Source organism: Mustela erminea, chromosome 3 (assembly GCF_009829155.1).
Source record: "Mustela erminea isolate mMusErm1 chromosome 3, mMusErm1.Pri, whole genome shotgun sequence".
NCBI lineage: Eukaryota > Metazoa > Chordata > Mammalia > Carnivora > Mustelidae > Mustela > Mustela erminea.
This window is the reverse complement of record NC_045616.1, coordinates 132,482,668-132,505,586: the sequence shown is the minus strand read 5'-3', so window position 1 is coordinate 132,505,586 and position 22,919 is coordinate 132,482,668. Positions and strand designations below refer to the sequence as shown.

Sequence of the window (22,919 nt, the reverse complement as noted above, 5' to 3'; positions counted from 1 at the left end):
TTATTTATTTATTTGATAGAGAGATAGAGATCACAAGTAGGTAGAGCGGCAGGCAGAGGCAGAGGGAGAAGCAGACTCCCCGCCAAGCAGGGAGCCTGATGTGGGGCTGGATCCCAGGACCCTGGGATCATGACCCGAGCTGAAGGCAGCCACTTAACTGACTGAGGCATTCAGGCACCCCATGGTCACACACAGTTTGAAAACAAAGAGATGAGGGAAAAAAAAAAAAACCACAAACATATTACCTGAAGTTAGAAAAGAAGATCAAAGAACAGAAAATGAAAATCACTTCTATTTGGGAAAAAAAGTAAAAGATTAATAACCATGGGATAAATTGGGGAAAGTTGTTAAAGAAATTCCTTCAAAAAATGATGTATGGCCTACACCCATGCAAACTGATGGGTAAATGTTTCTGTTCTTTCAAATAACAATTCCTTTGTTAGTCAAATTATTAAAAAGTAGAGAAAAAAGGTGAGATGCCTCATAATTAATTTAGTCAATCTAAAATAACCCTCTGCAGAAACCTGACATAGCAGATAAACCCCAAACTCATCCAACTTACAAATATTAATATAACATTTATAAATAAAATATAAGTAAATACAAACCTTTTAATGTAATGTAAACATTGAAAAAAGTAAAAAAGACTCTAGACATTCCAAGAGTGCTAGAAGCATGCTTCTTTAATACATAAAAGAGGGGCGCCTAGGTGGCTCAGTGGGCTAAAGCCTCTGCCTTCCGCTCAGGTCATGATCCCAGGGTCCTGAGATAGAGCCCTGAGATCGAGCCCCGCATGGGGCTCCCTGCTCGGCAGGGGGCCTGCTTCCTCTTCTCTCTCTCTCTGCCTGCCTCTCTGCCTACTTGTGATCTGTCAAATAAATAAATAAAATCTTTAAAAAAAAAAAAAAAGAAAAATCCTTAATGTGATTTATCAGATCAGGAAATGAAAGGAGATAAAGCAACCATTTCAAAAGATTCTGGAACATCTGTAAATAATTAAACATTCATTCTTGATCATTTGAAAAATATTAATAAAATAGAGAAAAAAATGTTCCTAATCCAAGAACTAATAGCCAATTTCATGTTTACTGTCAAAACACAAGAAAAATTTCCATTGACAAGTGTGCCTAAAAGCAGTTATGTATCACTGTTCTAGTAGTCTGACCAAAACTAATAACATAAACTATGAATTTAAAAGAGTCAGAGATAGAATGATTATTATTACTTATCTGTCGTGTGGGGTTTTTTGCCTATAAAACCCAAGAGAATTAATTCAAAAAATTTAGATGAGCTAATTATTTTAAGATCCATAGGTTAAAACATATTTTCAGCTCTTGGCTGCCCAGAGGAGTCCTCTAAGACGGTACATTCCACTTCCTAAGGTTAAGGGTTTCTACACCAAAGTGGTAAATAGAACACATGACCTATTTTTCTCCATCCACTGGATGAAGGTGCACTTTGATGAGACTAAGTTCTAACTTTTTTAAATTTTTCTTCATTTTTTTATTCAATGGAGTAACTCAGAATCCACACCCAAGGTTTTCATTGAGTCATTTGAGAAAAATCCTATCTTAAATGGCATCATAGGGGCGCCTGGGTGGCTCAGTGGGTTGAGCCGCTGTCTTCGGCTCGGGTCATGATCTCGGGGTCCTGGGATCGAGTCCCATGTCGGGCTCTCTGCTCAGCAGGGAGCCTGCTTCTCTCTCTCTCTGCCTGCCTCTCTGTCTACTTGTGATCTCTCTGTCAAATAAATAAATAAATAAATCTTTAAAAAAAAAATGGCATCATATATTCAACAGTTGCCATATACATTTACTCACATCAGAATATGTTCTAAGTCCTAGAGCAAGGTAATATGCACTAAATGTTTATATACAGATGAACCTGACCTCACCTGCCCCTTGTTATACAACTGCAGAAAAAGACAGCCATGAAAATTCAAGTAGGGTGTAACTCACAATAATAAAAGCATGTGCTGTGAGACCACAAAGAAGGCAGAGCATTTACTCCTAGGATCCTTTGAAATACTAGGATCCTTTGAAATACACATTCAAAAGTGCTCATATAGAACCACAAACCCCCTACTATGAACTAAGAATAGTTTTTAAAATGACAGTTTTAAAATGACTCAAAACAACTTGAAGATACGGTCCCTGATTTCAAGGCAATTACAGTCTAGTTGATAAGTCATATACTCCCATAGTACTCTAAGATTATTCTTCAAAACTCTTAATAAAATTTTAAGTACTTATTTGACTAATTTTTTAACTTCTATTTCCCTGATACTCTAAATTCCACAAGCTCAAGAACAATAACCATCTGGACTGCTACTTAGTTCCAATGCCAAGTGCATAGTAGCTACAAAATAAATGTGTCTTGGGGTACTTGGGTGGCTCAGTGGGTTAAAGCCTCTGCCTTTGGCTCAGGTCATGATCCCAGGGTCCTGGGATCGAGCCCCACATCAGGCTTTCTGCTCCTCAGGGAGCCTACTTCCTCTTCTCTCTCTGCCTGCATCTCTGCCTACTTGTGATCTCTGTCTGTCAAATAAATAAATAAAATATTTTAAAAATAAATAAATAAATATGTCTTGAAGAGACAAAGAAATGGGTATATAATTGACATGTTAAAAACATTTTTTAGAAATGAAATCTTGCTATTTGTGACAACGTGGATGGAACTAGAGGGTATTACATTTAACGAAATAAGTCAATCAGAGAAAGATAATTATCCTATGATCTCCCTCATATGAGGAAGTTGAGATGCAACATGGGGGGTGTGGGGGGTAGGAAAAGAATAAACGAAACCAGATAGGATCAGAAGGGAGACAAACCATAAGAGACTCGTAATCTCACAAAACAAACTGAGGGTTGTGGGAGGGGGGGTGGGAGCGGGGTAGGGAGAGGGTGGTTGGGTTATAGACATTGGGGAGAGTATGCGCTATGGTGAGTGCTGTGAAATGTGTAAGCTTGGAAGATTCACAGACCTGTACCCCTGGGGTTAATAATACATTATATGTTAATAAAAAAAATTTTTTTTAATTTTTTTTAAAAAACCACCAAAAAGAAAAATGACAACAACAACAAAAAAGTTTTTTAAGGGACACTTGGGTGGCTCAGTCAGTTAAGTGTCAACTCCTGATTTACTCAAGGTCTTGAGATCAAGCCCTGACTCCTCCACATGGGTCATGGGGTCTACTTAAGATTTTTTCTCTCTCTTCCACCCTCCCCACCCCCCCCAAAAGCATTTGTGCATTTTCCTTCTGTCCCCCACAAAAAATCATTTTTCAAAAATGAGTATTACCTGAACTGTGTTTAGTGTAAATAAGCACAAATAATGGAGAGAGCTCTAAGGATCCGAGTAGTGGGGGGAAAGCTAATTACTACCCTTAATATCATCTATAAAGATTAAGACAAAACTGAACACACCCAAATATAGGAGCTCAATATGTCTATTTGATTTGTTAATTAGAATCTAACCCTGCATCTCTTGGCATCAGGGAAATACAAATCAAAATCCCAATAAGATACCACCTCACACCAGTCAGAATGGCTAAAATTAACAAGTCAGGAAATGACAGATGTTGGCAAGAATGCAGAGAAAGCAGAACCCTCCTACACTGTTGGTAGGAATGCAAGCTGGTGCAGCCACTCTGGAAAACAGTATAGAGGTTCCTCAAAAAGTTGAAAAAAAGAGCTACTCTAAGATCCAGCAATTGAATTGCACTACCAAGTATCTACCCCAAAGATACAAGTGTATGATTTGAAGGGGCACCTGCACCCCAATGTTTATAGCAGCAATGTCCACAATAGCCAAACAATGGTAAGAGCCTACATGTCTATCAACGGATGAATGGATAAAGAAGATGTGGTATACTATATATATATATCATTTGCAATGATGTGGACAGAACTAGAGGGTATTATGCTAAGCAAAAGTAGTCAATCAGAGAAAGACAATTATATAATCTCACTGATATGTGAAATTTAAGAAACAAGACAGCAGATCATAAAGGAAGAGAGGAAAAAATGAAATAAGACGAAACCAGAGAGGGAGAGAAAGCATAAGAGGCTCTAAATCTTGGGAAACAAACTGAGGGTTGCTGGAGGGGAGGGGAGTGAGGGGAACGGGGTAACTGGATGATGGACATTGAGAAGGGTGTATGTTGTAATGAGCACTGAGTATTATATAAGACTGATGAATCACAGACCTGTACCCCTGAAACAATACATTATATGTAAATAAATAAATAAATAAAGTGCAGGGCAAGGGGAAAAAGACTCTAAGACTGCAGCTCCACAGCCCCACCAATCATGCCCTGCAGCTATGCTTTCCCTCTATTAGTTTGCTGAAAGTAGGAATAGAGTCTCATCCTTAATTCCCCCGCAACATAAAAACCCCATGAAGTGTAATAAACCTTTATGAATTTGAAGATAGCATAAGTAAATCCCAGGGGAACCTACAGTGTTAGTAGGGGTGGCAACTCATAAGCACTTTAGAAGTCCAAAGTGTCCAGCAAACACCTTTTCTGATGATCCCCGTGAGGGTGCGGGTGCCTGCGTGCACTGCCTCACTCTTCACTTTGCCATGTGTACAGAGGGTACCAGGCCTGGAATTACTGAAAAAAGCTTCATCAGAGTCCTATCACCAATGCCCAACACACAAGTATCTTCTTCTGAATTCATAATACCGTAACTGACTTGCAGTGGTAATGGGAACCTCTAGCCACACGCTTAAAAGGTTGTGTTGTTTTCTGGGGATAGTTTTGTTTTGTTATTTTATGGTTTGTTTTTTTTAAGATTTTATTTATTTACTTGACAGAGAGAGACCACAAGTAGGCAGATAGGCAGGCAGAGAGAGAGGACAAAGCAGGCTCCCTGCCAAACAGAGAGCCCGATGCGGGACTCGATCGCAGGACCCCGAGATCACGACCTGAGCTAAAGGCAGAGGCCTAACCCACTGAGCCCCCCAGGCGCCCTTGTTATTTTATGTTTTCATTGTTCCTTTTTCTGACATTGCAGAGAGAATCCAATCAGCACTTTTCACAGTTGTCTGATTTGCCATTTCTTCTTTCAGAATCATTCTTAATCTTACATACACACATGAACTTTATTCATTTTCTCCTTTTATTTTTTTTTAAGATTTTATTTATCTATTTGACAGAGAGAGATCACAAGTAGGCAGAGAAGCAGGCAGAGAGGCAGAGGAGGAAGCAGTCTCCCTGCTGAGCAGAGAGCCTGATGCGGGACTCGATCTCAGGACCCTGAGATCATGACCTGAGCTGAAGGCAGCGGCTTAACCCACTGAGCCACCCAGGCGGCCCTCATTTTCTCCTTTTTTAAAGAAAATTAGCTCTACTTTGATTTCTAGTATAAACCCACACCCCTACTTATAAGGACTCTAATTTTTCTAACTGCTTTTGCTCTACTGGATCATGATGTAATTAATACTATTCATAAAATATGGTAAATAATCAGGGGTCTCTAATTGGATTGCAAGTAGCCGAGTTTCATAACAGAGTCTCAAGAGTAGGCAAGCATGGGTAATTTCCAAGCAATGTATTACCAGATCTTCAGCTGCATTCTTAAAATACAGCCATAGCTATATTGCTGGAACTTTCCTTCCAAGTACACAATGAAAATCCATATGCATATTTGACTTGGGAACCAAGTCTTCTAACAACTGTCATTCATCAACCTCTTCTCTGACTGATTTCTTTCTTTCTTTCTTTCTTTCTTTCTTTCTTTCTTCTTTTTAAGAGTAATATATTTATTTTAGAGACAGAGAAAGAGAGGAAATGCAGAGGTAGGGGCAGGGGGAGAGGGAGACAAGCAGACTCTGCTGAGCAGCAGAGCCTGTCTCCAACCCAGGACCCTGAGATCATGACCTGAGCAGAAATCAAGAGTCTAATACTTAACCGACTGAGCCACCCAGGTGCTCCCCACTTATCTGATTTCTCATCATATACGTGGTAGATTTACATTACTGAGAATATGCTATGATTAATACACCTTTTATAGATTAAGTATCTTCCACATTTTTGGCTGTTGAAGTCCACTGAATCCTACCCCATTCCAATAATCAGTAATATTCAGATGCAGATAATGAGTTAATGTACCTCATTTTGAGCATTGGGGGAGGGGGGTTAGTTCCAGATTGCTATGTAAGAAGATCCTGAATGGCCCTCCTCCCATAAATACACTAAATCTATAGCTGCACATGGAACAACCGCTCCTGAAGAAAAACAACAACAAAGAACAAAACCCTAAAACCGGACTTCTGCACATTGAGCCTGTATCAAAGCACTTACGAAAACCTGGGACACAATCATGCCATAAATGTCCATCCAGCTTGGGGCAACCCAGTGGGGAGGGCACTCAAAACCTGGAGCTTCTCCCTAAGGAGTGAAAAGTTTCAATCCCACATGGAGCATCTCTGACTTTGAAGACCTGCTCCTAAGAAAGGAGCCCCCAAAACACCGAGCTTAGAGACTAACTGGGGGCTGGCGCGCTAGAACTCACTGGTCCCGGGGTTCCAGCGCAGAAGCTGCCCACAGAGGGAAGCCCGGACATGGCGCGGGAGAGGCTCGTTTGCTCGTCTTGGCGCTGTGGCCTGAGGGCCAGGCATTGGCTTTACACACATTTAGGGGCCTGTGGGGGAGCTCTCCGGAGGGAGACTGGAAGGCGCCATCTTCACGCTCTCCTGCCAGCTCCAGGGCAGCGCGAGTACTTCCCCCAGAAGGGAGCTTTTACCGCACCAGCCCCGGGTTTTGCGACGGTGCCCAGCGGACGCCTCCAGCTCCGGACAAGTGGCCGGCGAGGCTTAGGCTCGTGGTTCCGTGGGACTCTGCATATTTGTAGGAGACTTTTTCCTATGAAATCTTTTATGTTTATAAGTATAGTTATACAACCATAAAGTAAGGTACTTTGTGTCTAATGATAATAAACTTAAATTTATTTAGAATAAAATTGTTACTACTTAGAGACTTCTCCAAAAAATGCTAATTTCACATTTCAGTTTATTTACCTATTGTTTGCAAAGTGTACATGATCAGTAAAAGACATCCAAGCATTAAAAAATTACATTAGATTAAAAATATTTGGGGGGGGGGGGCTGGGTAGCTCAGTCGGTTAAGTGGCTGCCTTCGGCTCGGGTCATGATCCCACGATCCTGGGATTGAGCCCCGCATCGGGCTCCCTGCTGGGGCGGGGGGTGGGGGGTGGAGAGTCTGCTTCTCCCTCTCCCTCTGCCTGCTGCTCTGCCTACTTATACTCTCTATCTGTCAAATAAATAAATAAAATCTTTTTTAAAAAATTAAAAAAATATTTGGGGGTAGGGTGGCAGGAAATGAATTAAAAAGAGAAGAAATGGTATAAAATTTCTGACCATTAAAATGACCTTGTCCACATATTTTTAAATGAGACCTTATGGTTACCAGACTGCTATTTGTTGATTCCCCTAGAAGATGTTTACAGTGATTTTGATAGTTTATTTTAATGTTAGTATTTACAGTTGGGCAGGAATTACATTATCTTGAACAACTTAAGAGTAAAACATTTTAGCTATAAATGTGAAAGAAATACATAGATTTTTCAGTATATTTTAATTGACATGCAAGCAAAAAGTTTGAAGTCCCCTATGATAGAACAGGAAGACTAATGTGTATGTACTCTAGATAGCACTCACTGATATCAAGTTAGCTGCCATGTTTTTGCTCTGAGGCTCTGGTTCATCCTGAAATTCATGAGTTGGAGTACCTACCTGGGTAGCCTGTGTTAGATTCCCCAGAAATCCAGTCCAGATAGCCCAGCACCAAGTCCAGGCTAATCCCTTTCATGGTCATTCCCTTAACATAAGAGAAGAAAATGACAGACTGGTAGGTCCCTCCTGCAGGTTTTCAATTTTAAGGTCTATTAAAAATAACATATTGACCAATAATAAGACAGAGACACACAGAGCCTCTAATTCCATAATGATACAGTTTTGCTAACAGTACACTTAACTTATATTATTTTTTTTAAAGATTTTATTTATTTATTTGACAGACAGAGATCACAAGTAGGCAGAGAGGCAGGCAGAGAGAGAGAGAGAGAGAGAGAGAGGGAAGCAGGCTTCCTGCGGAGCAGGGAGCCCGATGCGGGGCTCGATCCCAGGACCCTGAGATCATGACCCGAGCCGAAGGCAGCAGCCCAAACCACTGAGCCACCCAGGCGCCCCTTAACTTATATTATTAAACACAATATTTAATGTACTAATTTTCAATTTAAGAATTCAGATTTAACCAGTTTTGTTTGTTTGTTTGTTTGTTTGACCGGAGAGTGAGAGAGAGTGTATGAATAGGGCAGAGGGAGAGGGAGAAGCAGACTCACTGAGCAGGGAGCCTGATGCGGGACCCAATCTCAGGACCTCAGGATCATGACATGAGCCAAGGCAGACACTCAACAGACTGAGCTACCCAGGCGCCCCACATTTAAGCAGCTGTATGGTTTTATCCTAAGAACAATGAGTGGCTCATGTAGTATGTTAGTATTTGGGTACTGTATCAGATATCGCTCAGGCACCATTTCAGATCCTCAGCTGCACAGGTCTCATTCCAGCCATTGCCATAACAACCAGTTCTGCACAGATTCTGATCCAGTTTCTTGCAGGTGCAACCAGATGGTGCTTTGTGTCAGTCCTATGCCAATGCGCACCTTGCCTTCTACCTTGGGCTTCTTTGTTGACAACACAGAGTGAGACACCACAGGAACCTGTTCATGCTAAACCACTTACGACCCAGAAGTACAGACACTTTATCCCAGGAGATGAACCTTTGACAAACAGAGGGTGGAAACTGATGGATAAATGTTTCCCTCTCTTTTCCTCAGGAGAGAAGGTCCTGAGATGCATTTTAAAAGATTTCTAGGATAATCCCATGAAGTGGTGACCAACTTGATAATACTTTCTTTTATAATTTCTCCCTCTTTCTCTCTTCACTGCCCCAAAACTCTGCTCTATGGAAATATACTCCCCAGTAAGGTATTTGTGTATTTAGTTCAAGGATATAAAATCAAACAAGGGAAAACTTATTGAAAAGGAGGCCAGTCCTAATATACTTCTGAGACGCTTTCTTGAAGCTTAGACATGATGGGTCTGTAGTGAATGAAGTAGATGTGCAGAACTTTCTTAGCATAATACTAAAAGGATCAGAAGACTCAGGGAGGCTGGAATGTTAAAATGGACTTACTGTGTAAGAATCCAACTCATATCTATGTTTCCTAGGAAGGCACAGAGGATAGCCCTTCATAGAGCCAGAGTGCATGGGTAAGGCAAGAGGGAGATTTTTAAGAAATATACTTAAACTCAGTGAGGGCTATCCTCTGATATAGTACTGGCAATAGAAAATGGCACCATAAAGCTCTGCACCCTAGTGTCAAAGGGATGAATACTCCAGATTAACAGGTATCAGTTATTGACATTTACTCATTAAAAGAAAGTCATAGTAATTTGTTGATTTACTGAAAGAATGTTAGAAATAATACATTCAGGACCAGATCCAGAAGGCACTAGTACATTATACAAAAACACAGCCCAGACTCCTATGTCACATTCCTTTGTTGTGCTAACACCAATCCCTTAGCTTACATATACCGTCTCATGGGGTAAGGAAGAGGTGGTCCCTTCTAACCAAATGATAGATGAGGAAAAACAGTCCTGGTGTACAGATGAGTCAGTTCAATGTTGGTGTTGGCAAAAAGGGACTTCTGTTGTAACACACTCCCACTCAGGAGTGGTCCTAATAGGCAGTGATGAATCTTCCCAGTACGTACTTTTGCAAGCAGTCTGTTTGATTGTTTACCTCCTATGCAGAAAGAAGTGATCCAACATACAGATATACATGGATTTCTGAGCAGATGAATGGCTTAGGTGGTTGTTAGAAGTCAGGAAGTAGTTATACTAGAAGACTGGGAACCAAAAAAAAAAAAAAAAAAAAAAAAACCCCACCTGGTAAAAGGTATGTGCATGACCCATGGAGATGGCCAAGGCATGCAGACTTTTTTATTTTATGATACCCACCTCTACTCATTGCGATTGAAAACTAGGTACTCAGGATGACTTGTTCAGTAAACATCAGTTAGCCTCTATCTTTGGTCAAGTCAGTACTAATGTAATAGCCACATGAACATAGTAACCATGTTGGCAAGAATGAAGACTATGCTGTGACTAACTCCCACAAAATCTGATCTAGCTACTACTGTCACTGCAGAGTGTCCAAACTGCCAACAGTCAAAATCAATGTAGCACATTCAATAACGAGTAATCAAATATGGAAAAATGTTTCAGAAGAACATCCAGTCCCTTGGTGGCAGGTGGATTGCATTGGACTCCCTCACCTTAAAAGTGCTGTAGTTTGTCCTTTCCAGAATTTACATCTACTTTCAGAAGAGTTGGTCTTTCCTGTCCTTACAACAGTACCACCTGAGACTTAGAAAATGCCTGATCTATCATACGGTATCACATACAACCTTGTTTTAGATCAAGGGGCCCATGTTATTGCAAAGAACATGTGACAGTGAACACAAGAACACAGAATTCCTTGGCCTTACCGTGCATTTCATTAGAAGTAGCTGACCCAATAAAAAGGGGGAGGCTTGTCAAGGACTCAGCTAAAGCACGAGCTCAAGGTGAACACTGTAGGATTGGGATGTTGACCTCCCTGATGTGATGTCTGTGCTGAACTATCCACTGAAAAATTACGTTCTCTCCTCAACAGCTGTAAACCATCGGTCTCAGGACCAAAGAGTAGAAATCAGATTGGCTCTTCTCAGTCACCCCCAATACTCCATTTCTGGAATTTGCACCACTGGCCTCCCATATGGGGGCTTCTCTTTTGATGACAGAGCAAGAGACACCATGGGAACCTAACTCAAAAGTGCAGTGGGGTTATTCCTTGTGGGGCAAACCCTTGACCAGTGGGGATGAGAGCTAATGGAAAAACATTTCCCCTAAAATGCATTTCATATCGCTCTGCATAAGCTTCCTTGGGATTAAACAACCTGTTTTTCCATAGTGGTTCCAACTTGGTAACACTTCCTTGTTTTGGGTTTTCTTCCTTCTTTGTTTCACTTGCCTTTCTCTCACTCCTGTACCCTGTAATAACACCACCAGTAAGGGACTGCCCAGGAGGACTCAGATTCCACTTTCTGGAGAAATCTGAATAGGAGAGGTCCTATACCAATAGTTTCCTAGAAAAAAAAAGCAAATTTATTCCAAAACATAATTAGCCTCTCCTCTGCTAGAAACAAGGCTTCTAGCAATTTTATTTCTTTCTATCCTTCTTGCCAGCAAACTTTAAATTCTCTCATCCCAAAATAATTTAAGCCCCTATCTCCAACAGGTGCTTCATTACATGTGGATTAATTATCTTCTTTCTATAAATAAATACCACTGCTCTAGATCAGGCATTCAGCACCTCTCACTACAACAGGCCTCCTCCGGTGTTAACCTCTGACATCAGTCCCTCACTGCCACTGGAATAAGCGATCTCAGAGGCAAATCTCATCTTGTCAGTCTCCTGCTTAAAACTCTTCAGTGGCTCCTGGTACCTAAAAGATGACACTGACGTTCCTTATCCTCATACACAAGACCCTCTGGGATCCAACCCCTGCTGGCCTTCCTAACTTCATTTTCTGCCCCTCCTTGGCAATTCTGGCCCATTTTACAGTGCGCTTCCCCCTGCTTATCTACTGAGTACCCAGTACTCAGTAAGTACTCAGATATCTACTGAGTAACTGAATAAATGTTACTCTCCCATTACACTTCAGACTGTAGCTGTCCCAACTGCAGGAAGCCTCCCCCAGCTACTTCTTCCCAAGCTTCCCCGTAGTATCCTATGCACATCTTTCTTTTTATACTAACTGCTGGGTATTTTAAGTAACAATTCACCATCTGCTTGCTTCTAAAGGCAAGTGTCATGTCATATGCACCCATATATCCCCAGTGCATGGCTTGTTACATAAGTCATAATATGCAATTAATAAATTTTTGAGCAAGTAAGTTAAAAAGGGAAAGAATATATGACACTTTACTCAACAAATCTGTTCCTAGAAACTTAAACAGAACTGCTTTTGACAAAATCAAATCCTCCATGATTTGAAATTCTTAGTTAAGGAAGAGAGATCACCCCTGTAATCACATGTCTGACTTCCCATCCTTCTGATACTCAAATAAATACCTGTTACCGAGAGAGAAAACTGCTCTGATGCAGGCCTTTTCTGGCATGAGGCCTGGTACTCTAAGGTGCCCTGGTTACCCACTGCTCTCTGAGTCAGCGTGAAATAGTTCTCACTGATGATCCATGTACCATAGGTCCCAACCTACTGGTTCTCATGTCCCGTGTCCCTGGTATTCAGTCTCAGTGACTGCTTTCTTTTTCATGTTTTTGCTTGATATTCTAGTTCTCGCAACGTCTAGGTCTTCCTCCCTTTATCCTAGTCTTTCAGAGACTATGTCTCTGCTCCCTGCTGGCTGCCTTCCAACTGTACCTGGGTTAACTGCCTGACCTCTGAATCTCTATGAGTCACCTCTTCCAGATCTTGAGCTTGGCTTGGACCAAAGGTCCATGTGTGTTATCTGTCCCTCCTGCCTGTTGGCCTGATCCAGTTCTGAACCTTCCTTCAGGCCTATTTCATGTCAGCATGCCTGAACTTATAATCTTGAACTTCACCTGGCCATTCTCACCCTCCCTCTCAGAACCCAGTCAGAACATCCCCAAATTATTAAGCTTTCGTATAAATCCATATTTTATTATGTGGAGCTTCCTTAAAGTGAGTTATATTTATTATACAAAGAAGAAAAAAGTTTTAGGAGTAAGTTCAAGGGTAATAACTCTCTCTGACTGGACTCAACAGTTCAGAACTTTGTACAAGATTTAGAGGCATGGTTCCTCTGCTGAAAAACACCTTGCAGAGCCCCACTGGGTGTAAACAAGTTTTTTGACATCAAGCTTTCAAGGAGTCCTCAGAAACTGTACATGTACCTAACAGCCACTTCTTAGTTTATCAGCCTCCTTCTACCTACCTATCTTAAATTATTTCATTACCAAGATTGATTTAGCTTATCCGAATGTCCTAAAATGCAAACCATTTTGGCTTCTCCCCCAAATTTCTGGAATAATATTGATAGGAAAAGGAAATGGACACTCTGTCCCATTAAGATTTCAGCCTGATTTGTATGTTCATATGTTCACATGTTTCCTTTATGCTCAGAATGAATTTGTTGGTATTTCCCTAGTTCATCTGCATACTTTTTTCAAGTAATAAGTGACATCCCAATTTAATGAGTTGGCTAGCTTTTTAAAGAAACACTTTATCCCTGCATTTCGCTGTTACTATTGAGTTGTTTTAAAGTCTACCAAGTCACTAAACTGTTTAATCTGCAGCTTTTAACTGAAAAGAATTGTGTTTTGCTGAGTAAAGTACTGCATGCTGCATTCTCTATGCTGAAGAGCAGCTATTGATTTTTCTTTAATGATATTTGATTTGGGGGCATAAATTACTATTAAATTGTTATGTCTTTTCAAACTGAACACTTCGCAAATGGATTCAATATGGTCCTTTATGGATTAAAACACTTCTGAACAGCACATTATTTGTAACAACAAAATAAATCACCAGTATGTGACTAAAATATCGATTATATCTTTCTTTCCTGCATTAATTTGAACTTTACATCTAGCATTTCAGTTTTTATGTAGTGAGATGCACTATGTCCACACTGATGACAGCTGAGAAATGTTTCCAATTAAAATTCCAACATAAAAAGTATTTTCGTTTCCGTTAAAACTGGTTTGAAAATGGAAGTTAACATGGCACTTTCAAAATAATTTGATGCCAATAGCCTGTCATTGACTTTTTCATGAACTCGGAACAATCTTGTTGGAAAAGTATCTAACTCGTGAGCTGCCACAAATAGCTGAGAAAAGAAATTTCTGGCTCTGGCTCTGAGCCAAGCTCTTGATTCAATCAAAAAGAAGGATGGAGGCATCTGGGTGGCTCAGTGGGTTAAGCCTCTGTCTTCAGCTCAGGTCATGATTTCAGGGTCCTGGGATCAAGCCCCGCATCCGGCTCTCTGCTCAGTGGAGAGCCTGCTTCCCCCCACCCCCACGCCTGCTGCCTCTCTGTCTACTTGTGATCTCTCTCTCTCTCTGTCAAATAAATAAATAAAATCTTTAAAAAAAAAAAAAAGAGGAAACATCCATAAAACTTATTTCACCCAATGAAGAAAAGTGTTTTTTCAACTCACATTCTCCCACTAAACCCACAATGAAGGCTCTTCCGTATTGTAATTGCAGTGAAGGGTCCTGGAATTAGCATCAGTTACCATCCTCATCACAAGCACTGCCCATGTGTTACAATGTTAACAAGATTAAAACTACGGATTTTCAAGGGGTTAATTCTTTTTTTTTTTTTCAAGGGGTTAATTCTAAAGAAAGAGGATATCAATATCAAATATAGTTCCAAAATACCAAGGAAGGAACTGACAAGGGATCAAAGCCAAAGATGGTTATCAGAATAGCCCAACATAAAGATATTAAGACCTAAATGAGAAAAGCCCAGCTGACACAAGATCTCATTTCTTGACTTTCGAACTGCTGCTTATTCCCGGCTATTATCATCAATAGCAGGATATAAAGTGCTGGTATGGGGATATATTGACATTTTTTTTTAAAGATTTTTTATTTATTTATTTGACAGAGATCACAAGTAGGCAGAGGCAGGCAGAGAGAGAGCAGGGAAGCAGACTCCCTGCCGAGCAGAGAGGCCAACACGGGGCTCGATCCCAGGACCCTGGGATCATGACCTGAGCCGAAGGCAGAGGCTTAACCCACTGAGCCACCCAGGCGCCCTGATATACTGACATTTTAAGACGACAAAGGGAAATGACACTATCGGCTAAAAGATTTTAAAAAAATGTCACCAGTGAAGAAAATTGGGACTGTCTTATTAGAGGGTTGTACTTGGAGTTAAACCCCTATTTGAGCCTACAAAGTGCTAGACATGTCAGGTCTAGCTTTTCTGGTGGTGACACAACTTGTGGATTGTACTTGGAGTTAAACCCCTATTTGTGCCTACAAAGTGCTAGACTCATCAGGTCTAGCTTTTGTGGTGGTGACACAATTTGTCCTACATTACAGAGGAGGAATTGGCCTCTGAATGTGTAAGCGATATGCCCACTCAGGTATTAGGAGGCAGAAGTGAAAGCCATGTTCAACTGAGACGAAGATTTACTCATCCCAGGGCAGATATCAGTGGTTCTCAGACTTAGCCTCATGTTACTATCACCAAAGGATCTTTGGAAAAGTACCTCTGCTTTGGCACCACTCAGGGTCAGTCAAACATGAATCTCTAAGGGAGCCAAACATGAGTACTTTTAAGAAACTTCTCCTGTAATCATAATGTGTAGCCAAGGTTAAAAACACTGTGCTAGTAGGGACACTACCTAACCGCTGTGAATTAATAGACAGTGACAAGGCCACCTGTCCAGGACACAGAGTAACCAATATTTCTAAGACTTATCAACTGAGTTCCTGCAAGTGGCCAAAACAAATATTTTTGGCCAGAAGCATAACTGCAGATGATTCCTTTCAGCCTGTTTATAGCTAACTCATAGCCCAAAAAGGAAGTTGAAAAACAATGATAAGTGGATATAACTTCCCAACAAAAACTTAGAATTACATAGATATTTCCTGTAGGAAATATCTAAGTTAATTGAGGCCCAAGAATTCACTCAAAAGGCCTCTGCAAGAAAACAGAGCTTAAAACTTGTCCCTTCCCTTGGCAATAAGGCCTCTTTACTTTTCAGAATAATTCAGTATCTGAAACTTTAAGAAATGCAGAGAATAAGAAGAAAAGAGGGATACAGTTGGAGTCTAAGAAACATGTAGAGCTATTTAAAGATTGGGAATGAGACCGTCACTTTAGAGAGATGATAGCCACCACAAAGAAAGCAGGCTAGGATGGAAGTTTAAGAACCTCAAGAGACTCTTAGAAGGAGGGGCAGAAAGGTAGAAGGAAAACAGGAGAATGTAGGTACTCGAGGCTTTCAGCGGAAAAGGTTTCCAGAAGTGAGGAGTGTTCATCCGATCAATTGCTGCTCAGAAATCAGGGAGGATAAAGACAGAAAATCGCCCACTGTGTTTGGCAGTATGGATGTCACCAGTGACCAGGGATGCTTGTTGCTGTCCACTTCTTTCCAAGGGCACAGTTATACCTCATTTGCGCTTTGTCAGGAAATTATACCTCCTATTGTGTTTGATGGTCAAGTAAGTTGGGAATCCTGATGTAGATCAATTTTACAACCGAAAATTTGAAGTTCCTTTTAAACCTCAGTTCTCACCCTCACAGGGTGGTGGTAGGAGGAAACAGGAGCTGGAAAGGCGAAACTAGGAAAGAGGAAATACATATTTAACCTTAAAATTTATCTTGCCAGTTCTGAAAAACTAACCAGCAATATAATTCTAGTTACTTGTCTTGACTCAAAAAAATTTATAATAAAATGTGCTGTAAGTTTCTTTAAATTTCTTCACACCGACTGTCTAGAAATGACAAGATGCTCTTTAGAAAATTGGGTTGAAGGTCTGCTTTTAAAAGTGTGGGTTTGGCACAGACATCAAACTGATGGTTGCCAGCATTGGGGGAGGGGTAGGAGGATCGTCAAATTGAGTGAAGTGGGGTGGGAGATACAGGTTTTCAGTTACAGGGCATGTAAACTGATGAAGTTATTTCCCACAGGAGTACAGGGGTAAGGGTTGATCATTCTGACACTGCTGTACATATGTATTATGACTGAATATAAATAAACCGATAGATAGTGGGAGCCAGGTTTCTCAATGTTGGTGTGGGCAATCATGGAAGGGCCAGGGGAAGAGGTTAGCATGAGCCATTTGGTAATTGATAAGAATTGGAGATACCAGTATGAACTAATGCTTGGCCTAACAGAGACACATATGGTTACACATAGAAATCATTACAGATGCTATAAGTCTGTACAATATATAATATACAAATACACACACACATATTTCCTTACTCCACTGGCAGAGAAGACCTAAAGCACCAATACACCACTAATGAAAAGCACACCTAGCACCAAAATTATAGTGGAGAAATTAAACCTACTTCACCTCAGCCAGGTGAGCAAGGTCAATATCAATAGTGATAAATCATGTTGATAGGAAGGACCTTTGAAATAAGGTGATAAAAAAAAATGGTACTTTATCCCTGTGAACTTCCTCCCCTAAACCCACAACTTCAATCTAATTACAAGAAAACCAACAGACAAATCCAACAGGTGCCATTCTATAAAAAGCCTGACCAGTATTCCTAAAAACTAACAAGGTGTTCAAAAACAAGGAAAGCCGAGGCTGTTGTAGGCAAGAACTGCCTAAGGAGACACGATGACGAAATGTAGTGTGGCATCATCGATGAGATTCTGGGAAATCCAGAAAAAGAACATAAGAAAAAAACTAAGGAAATTTAAATAAGCTATGGACTTTAATAATAATGTATCCATATTAGCTCATCAATTGTAACAGGTATACTATATTAATGCAGGATGATACAAAGTCTATTTTTTAAAAAGCAAAGGATTATCTTACAGAATCATTCAAGGCAATACCAATTTGAATGTACTAACTGGATTATGATGTAATGAAATAAACCACCTTCTTAAGAGAGAACATCTGTTTATAAGGCAAAGGCAGTAATAATCTCTGATAATCCTGTTTATCAAGTTGCTATATCTGAGTGTCTTTTCTTGGACTCAATTCCAATGTGTGCAAAGGGTGTTCCCCCCACAACAAGAAACAATTCTTGGTCCCCCAGCAAGCGTCCGAGGAGTCAACTCAATTCTCTCAATTCTGACACCATCTGGCCAGAGACAGCATCAGGTTCCACAGATGAAGGGTTCAGTCCTACGAGACGGTCCTCCCTACTTCGGATGCCAGTTGCAAGCCCATGTTGTTATCAGTAATTCTGACCGACCAGCTCTAAATCAGAGGTTCCCAAGTCTTGCTTCTTGGATTTGATTAATTTGCTAGAACAGCTCACAGGCTTCAGAAAAACATTTTACTTACTAGGTTGCCAGTTTAGCATAAAAAAATAATAACTCAGGAACAACAGAAGATGGAAGAGCAGCCCAGGGCAAGGCTTGGGGAAAGGGGGAGGAGCTTCCATACTCTCTAGGGCACCACTTTTCCAGTGCTTCCAAGTGTTCACCAACCCAGAAGCTCTCCAAATCCTGTCTTCCCAGTTTTTATGAAGGCCTCATTCCATAAGCATGATAGATTAAATCATTGGCCTTCGATAATGAATTCAACCTTGAGGGGCTCTCCCCTTCCCAAAGGTTGGGGAGTAGAACTGGGAGTTTCAACCTGATCATATGGTTGGTTCTCCTGGAAAGTAACCCCTAGCCTTAGGTGCTTTCCAGAAGTCATCTCATTAACATAAGACACCTTTGTCACTCTCAACGCTTAGGAAATACCAAGAGTTTGCAGAATTGTGAGCCAGAAACTGTTGACCAAATATATATGAAAAATATACTAGTCCTCCTTTATTCCAGGGGATACATTCTAAGACTCCTAGCAGATGCCTGAAACTGCAGATAGCAAAGAACCTTGTACACCCTATATTTTTTCCTATACATACATACCTATGATAAAGTTTAATTTATACAATAGGCATACAAAGAGCTTAGCATTAACAGTAACAAAATAGAACAATTATAAAAATATATTGTAACAAAAATTACATGAATGTGGCTTCGCTCTCTCAAAATTTCTTATTGTGCTGTACTCACCCTCCTTGGGATAACGTGAGATGATAAAATCCTTACACAATGAGGTGAAGTGAAGGGAATGTCGTAGGCCCTGTGACCTAACATTAGTCTCCCGATGAACTTCTGATAATGCGTCAGGAGGATCATCTGCTTCTGGACCCCGGATGACCTCAGGTAACAAACTGTGGAAAGCAAAACTGCAGACAAGCGGGGCTACCGCATATTATGGTCATCTAAATGGCCAAAACACATATTTCTTATAAATCACAGTCTCACAGAGTGTGTCCTCCCAAAATCCATACATCAAATTCTTACACCTAAAAGTGATAGTATTAGGGGGTGGGGCCTTTGGAAGGTGATTAGTGCTTTATAAAAAAGGTTCCACATGAGGATACAAGAAATCTGTAACCTGAAAGAGAGCCCTCACCTGACCAAGCTAGCTGTAATTTCAGACTTCTGGCCTCCAGAATTGTGAGAAATAAATTACTGTTATCCACAAGCGACTCAGTCTGTGGTATATTGTTATAGCAGCTCAAATGGACAAGATGTAAGTCTTTCAAAATAATGATCTTATTCGATGTTCACCACACCTCTGAGAAGAATGAAAAAGAAAAAAAATGTGCACTCCAGGTTTGTATTTATTGGAAAACATAAGAGATACTAAAATGTACAATATATCTTTTTAATCGCTGCACATGAAACAAAGTAAAGACCATGGAAAATGCAACATACAATTAAGTAGGCATATTTCTTAACATTTGTGAAGCAACTTGGACGATTTCTCCCCGGTGAAGTACGGTGCCTCTTTACGGAGCGTTCTCATTACCCAGCCTTTCCCACATCTATAAATTTCTGTGTGGAAACTCACAGGTAATGGTAAAACACCAGGTCCCACTTCTCAAATAACCTTGATTGTAGCCTCCCAAATCTGAAATAGAAATTTAAACAATTTTCACTGAATTGAATGCTTATGCCTTATATACCACGCAATATCTGGTGATTAGTGACTAGATATCTGGAATACTTAACAATAAAAACTCCAAAAATCCAATAACTTCTTAACAGCTTAAGAAGTGAAAATTCAGGGGTTGCCCGGGTGGCTCAGTGGGTTAATGCCTCTGCCTTCGGCTTGGGTCATGATCCCAGGGTCCCCACATCAGGCTCTCTGCTCAGCGGGGAACCTGCTTCCTCCTCTCTCTCTGCCTGCCTCTCTGCCTACTTGTGATCTCTATCTGTCAAATAAATTTTTAAAAAACTTTAAAAAAAAAAGAAGTGAAAATTCAGGAAGTTCTCACTGGGTAAAACATCACGTGAAGTTTCTTCTCAGTTAACTCATTTTAGATATGTATGCAAAGCCCCTGAAATTGGCCATTGTGTCCAGTACCTGCTTTGTTTCTGACCTTTGTCTTTGATCCTGAGTGGCTCAGGATCCTGAGCAGATTGGGGTTTTGTCCTCTTCTGCATGGGCTTCTAAATGGCTCCTTGGCATGTCACCCCCTCTCAGTTCTGCATGGGAGAAGATGAGAACTCAACTAAAATCTTAATATTACCATAAAACAGTAAAGCCAGCATTCCAAATCCTAAAATGGTATCTTATTTCACTGGAATTTTCATTACCTTTTAACAATTAGCTCCTGAAAACTTACTTAAATTTTACAGACTTGAAATTTTAGACAGCTAGATTTATGGCTTGGTTTAGAGCTGCATAAAATGGAATGCATTTTCCAAAGTATCTTCCTTCTCAAATTCTTCTAAAACTAAAAGACTGTCTGTGCGTTGTCTCAGGCAGCAAATTGTTCAGAACCAGGATCTTAAAGCAAGACGTAACTTTTACAAGTCATCTTACCTACTTCACTCTCCCTTCTACCATCAGGGAAAAAATTACCTGAGTTACCATTTGCTGAGTTCCCTCTTTGTGACAGACATTGTGCTAGATGTTGAATATACATGATATCATTTAGCCTGCTCAATAACTTCATGCAGAATTCAATAGTTTCCCATTTTTAAAAAAGCAAATTAAAAAAAAAATAAATTCCAGAAGTTTAACTAAAATAGCTGAGTCACCCTGGAAGTAAAGTCTTCATGGAGAGTCGAACTCAGAGTGGTAATTCAAAGGCTGTGTTCTCCTTCCAACACCACACAATTCAAGGAGGTAGACAGACTGTTAAGCCAGGAAGCCCACTTCAAACCTTTCACCAACCCTGAATTAAACATAGTGCTTCATTCCACCATAAACATGGACCAGTAGTCACTAGTAGCCTCAGGTATTCAGGTAATTTTAACTTTACCTCCAAAGAAGCCTCAGATATTTTAATATCACAGGATAGTTGTTACAGAGAACTTAAAATATTATTTGTGTTCATCACCACTATGAAGTTATGAAATCATCAAGTCTGTGGACTAGATCTTGTTTTTAATTCATTAATAGAGCCTATGTCACAACTTCTTAAAAATTTTGATGAATACCTGTCCATACTATCTGTTTTCTTTGAAATTTTAAGCGTTTGATTTGATGCATTAAAAATGCTATTCTGGGGGCATCCAACTCTTGGTGTTGGCTCAGGTCATGATCCCAGAGCGTGAGATGGAGCCCCATGCTGTGAGGAGTCTACTTGAGATTCTCTCCTCCTCTCCCTATGCCCCTCCTGCTCATGCTCACCATTTCCCTGTCAAATAAATAAATATTTAAAAAATAAAAACAAAAATACTATTTTGTCAAGGGACTGACCCAAAGACTTCACAAGACTGCCCCAAATTTCACAGCACTAACAAGATTAAGAACACCTATCTAAAGCCATATAATTAGAAATATTTGAATAAATAATGACATCCATATTGGTTTTGTTTATTGTATTTTGACTGAGCTATGACATTAGTTCTACTAGTCAATGATCCCCAATCTGGGCATCCCATATTTCTCACATAGTTTCTCATAATATATACTCCATGAAAGGATCTCTTTTGGTTAACTTAGCAAATTAGCTTTTCACACTTGCATCATCAAAAGAAACCCCGTTGTTCTCTGCTACTCCACCTGTTCCTAGATCCTCACCTTACACAAGGCAGAACTGCAACGGGACGTCAGGGACACCCAGAAAGATTCTGTTCCCTTCTTCTTTCCTCCTTCACCAGATTTATGTTAATTATGGGTACCTCTGATCTCTTTAGGAATTTAGGGTTTAGGAGAGCCCTTCAAAAATTTTTCATATCATTATTAGAGGTGAGAGTCTACAGTCAAGTGTCCTCTAGGAGGATGATTAATATTTACACAGAGGTATAAAAAACACACCATCCCCCAAGGAAAGTTTTAATAGGAGATCTATGCAACCAGCAAGAAGCATCAAGAAGGGAGGGAAAAGAGCACAGCAAGAGAAATAAGGTACCAAGGTCTTTCTCACAATTTTGCCCTGAACTTCAGTGATTCATTTCATTCTAGTTACAATTTCCAGTTCCTCGGTTTCCCATTTGCCAAGCAGGAGTAGTAATATGGGCTTGCCACTCATGTACTGGCCGTGCGGTGAAGACTACCAGCCTCCCGGGCATCCAGTGCTTTGCAGTCAGTCAAGCAAATGTCACATGCACAGTCAGTGATGGCTAAAACCAGCTCTTTCTTATGATGGATGTCACCATGGCCTGTCCTTTCCTGCTAATAATGTAGTTCTTCAATCTCTAGGCTTCCCACAACACAGGAAGACTGCAATTACATGTGTTTTTAGGCTGACTCATTTTCTAATGGTAACAATCAGTATTTAAGTTAATTAAGAAGATTCTTTTGATGTCCTTTATTTCATTCACAATTAGTCTCCTGATGTACTTTTTTTTTTTTTTAATAAACTCTCGGCCAGTGATGGGAGGAGAAGGAATCATTTTACTATCCTCAACTTCATCTGCTTTCAGAGACTTGCTCATCCTCTGGCTAGTTCTCACTTGAAGCGCCTAAACAGAGTTTGAGTTACTCTGAGCTAACTCTGATAATAATTCTGAATCCAGGTCTAGAACGGGTGCTTGATGAGAGAAAGGTCAAGGGGTCCAGAATGCTCTCTCTCTGTTTTGGGGTAATTCCCTGTTTCAAGTTGAATTTCCAGACTCTAACACCTTGGCACAGA

General features: G+C 40.3%; 1 long non-coding RNA gene across 2 annotated transcripts in view; it reads right to left on the bottom strand.

The window, feature by feature from the left end:
* Positions 1-19,414: 19,414 nt before the first annotated feature.
* LOC116586950 overlaps positions 19,415-22,919 on the bottom strand; it is a 101,768-nt gene continuing 98,263 nt past the window's right edge. For both annotated transcript variants that reach the window (XR_004284220.1, XR_004284221.1), the window contains 2 exons: positions 20,109-20,319; positions 19,415-19,741 (listed from right to left, as the gene is read on the bottom strand). This is a non-coding gene — a long non-coding RNA (uncharacterized LOC116586950). The remainder of the gene's footprint in view (positions 19,742-20,108; positions 20,320-22,919) is intronic.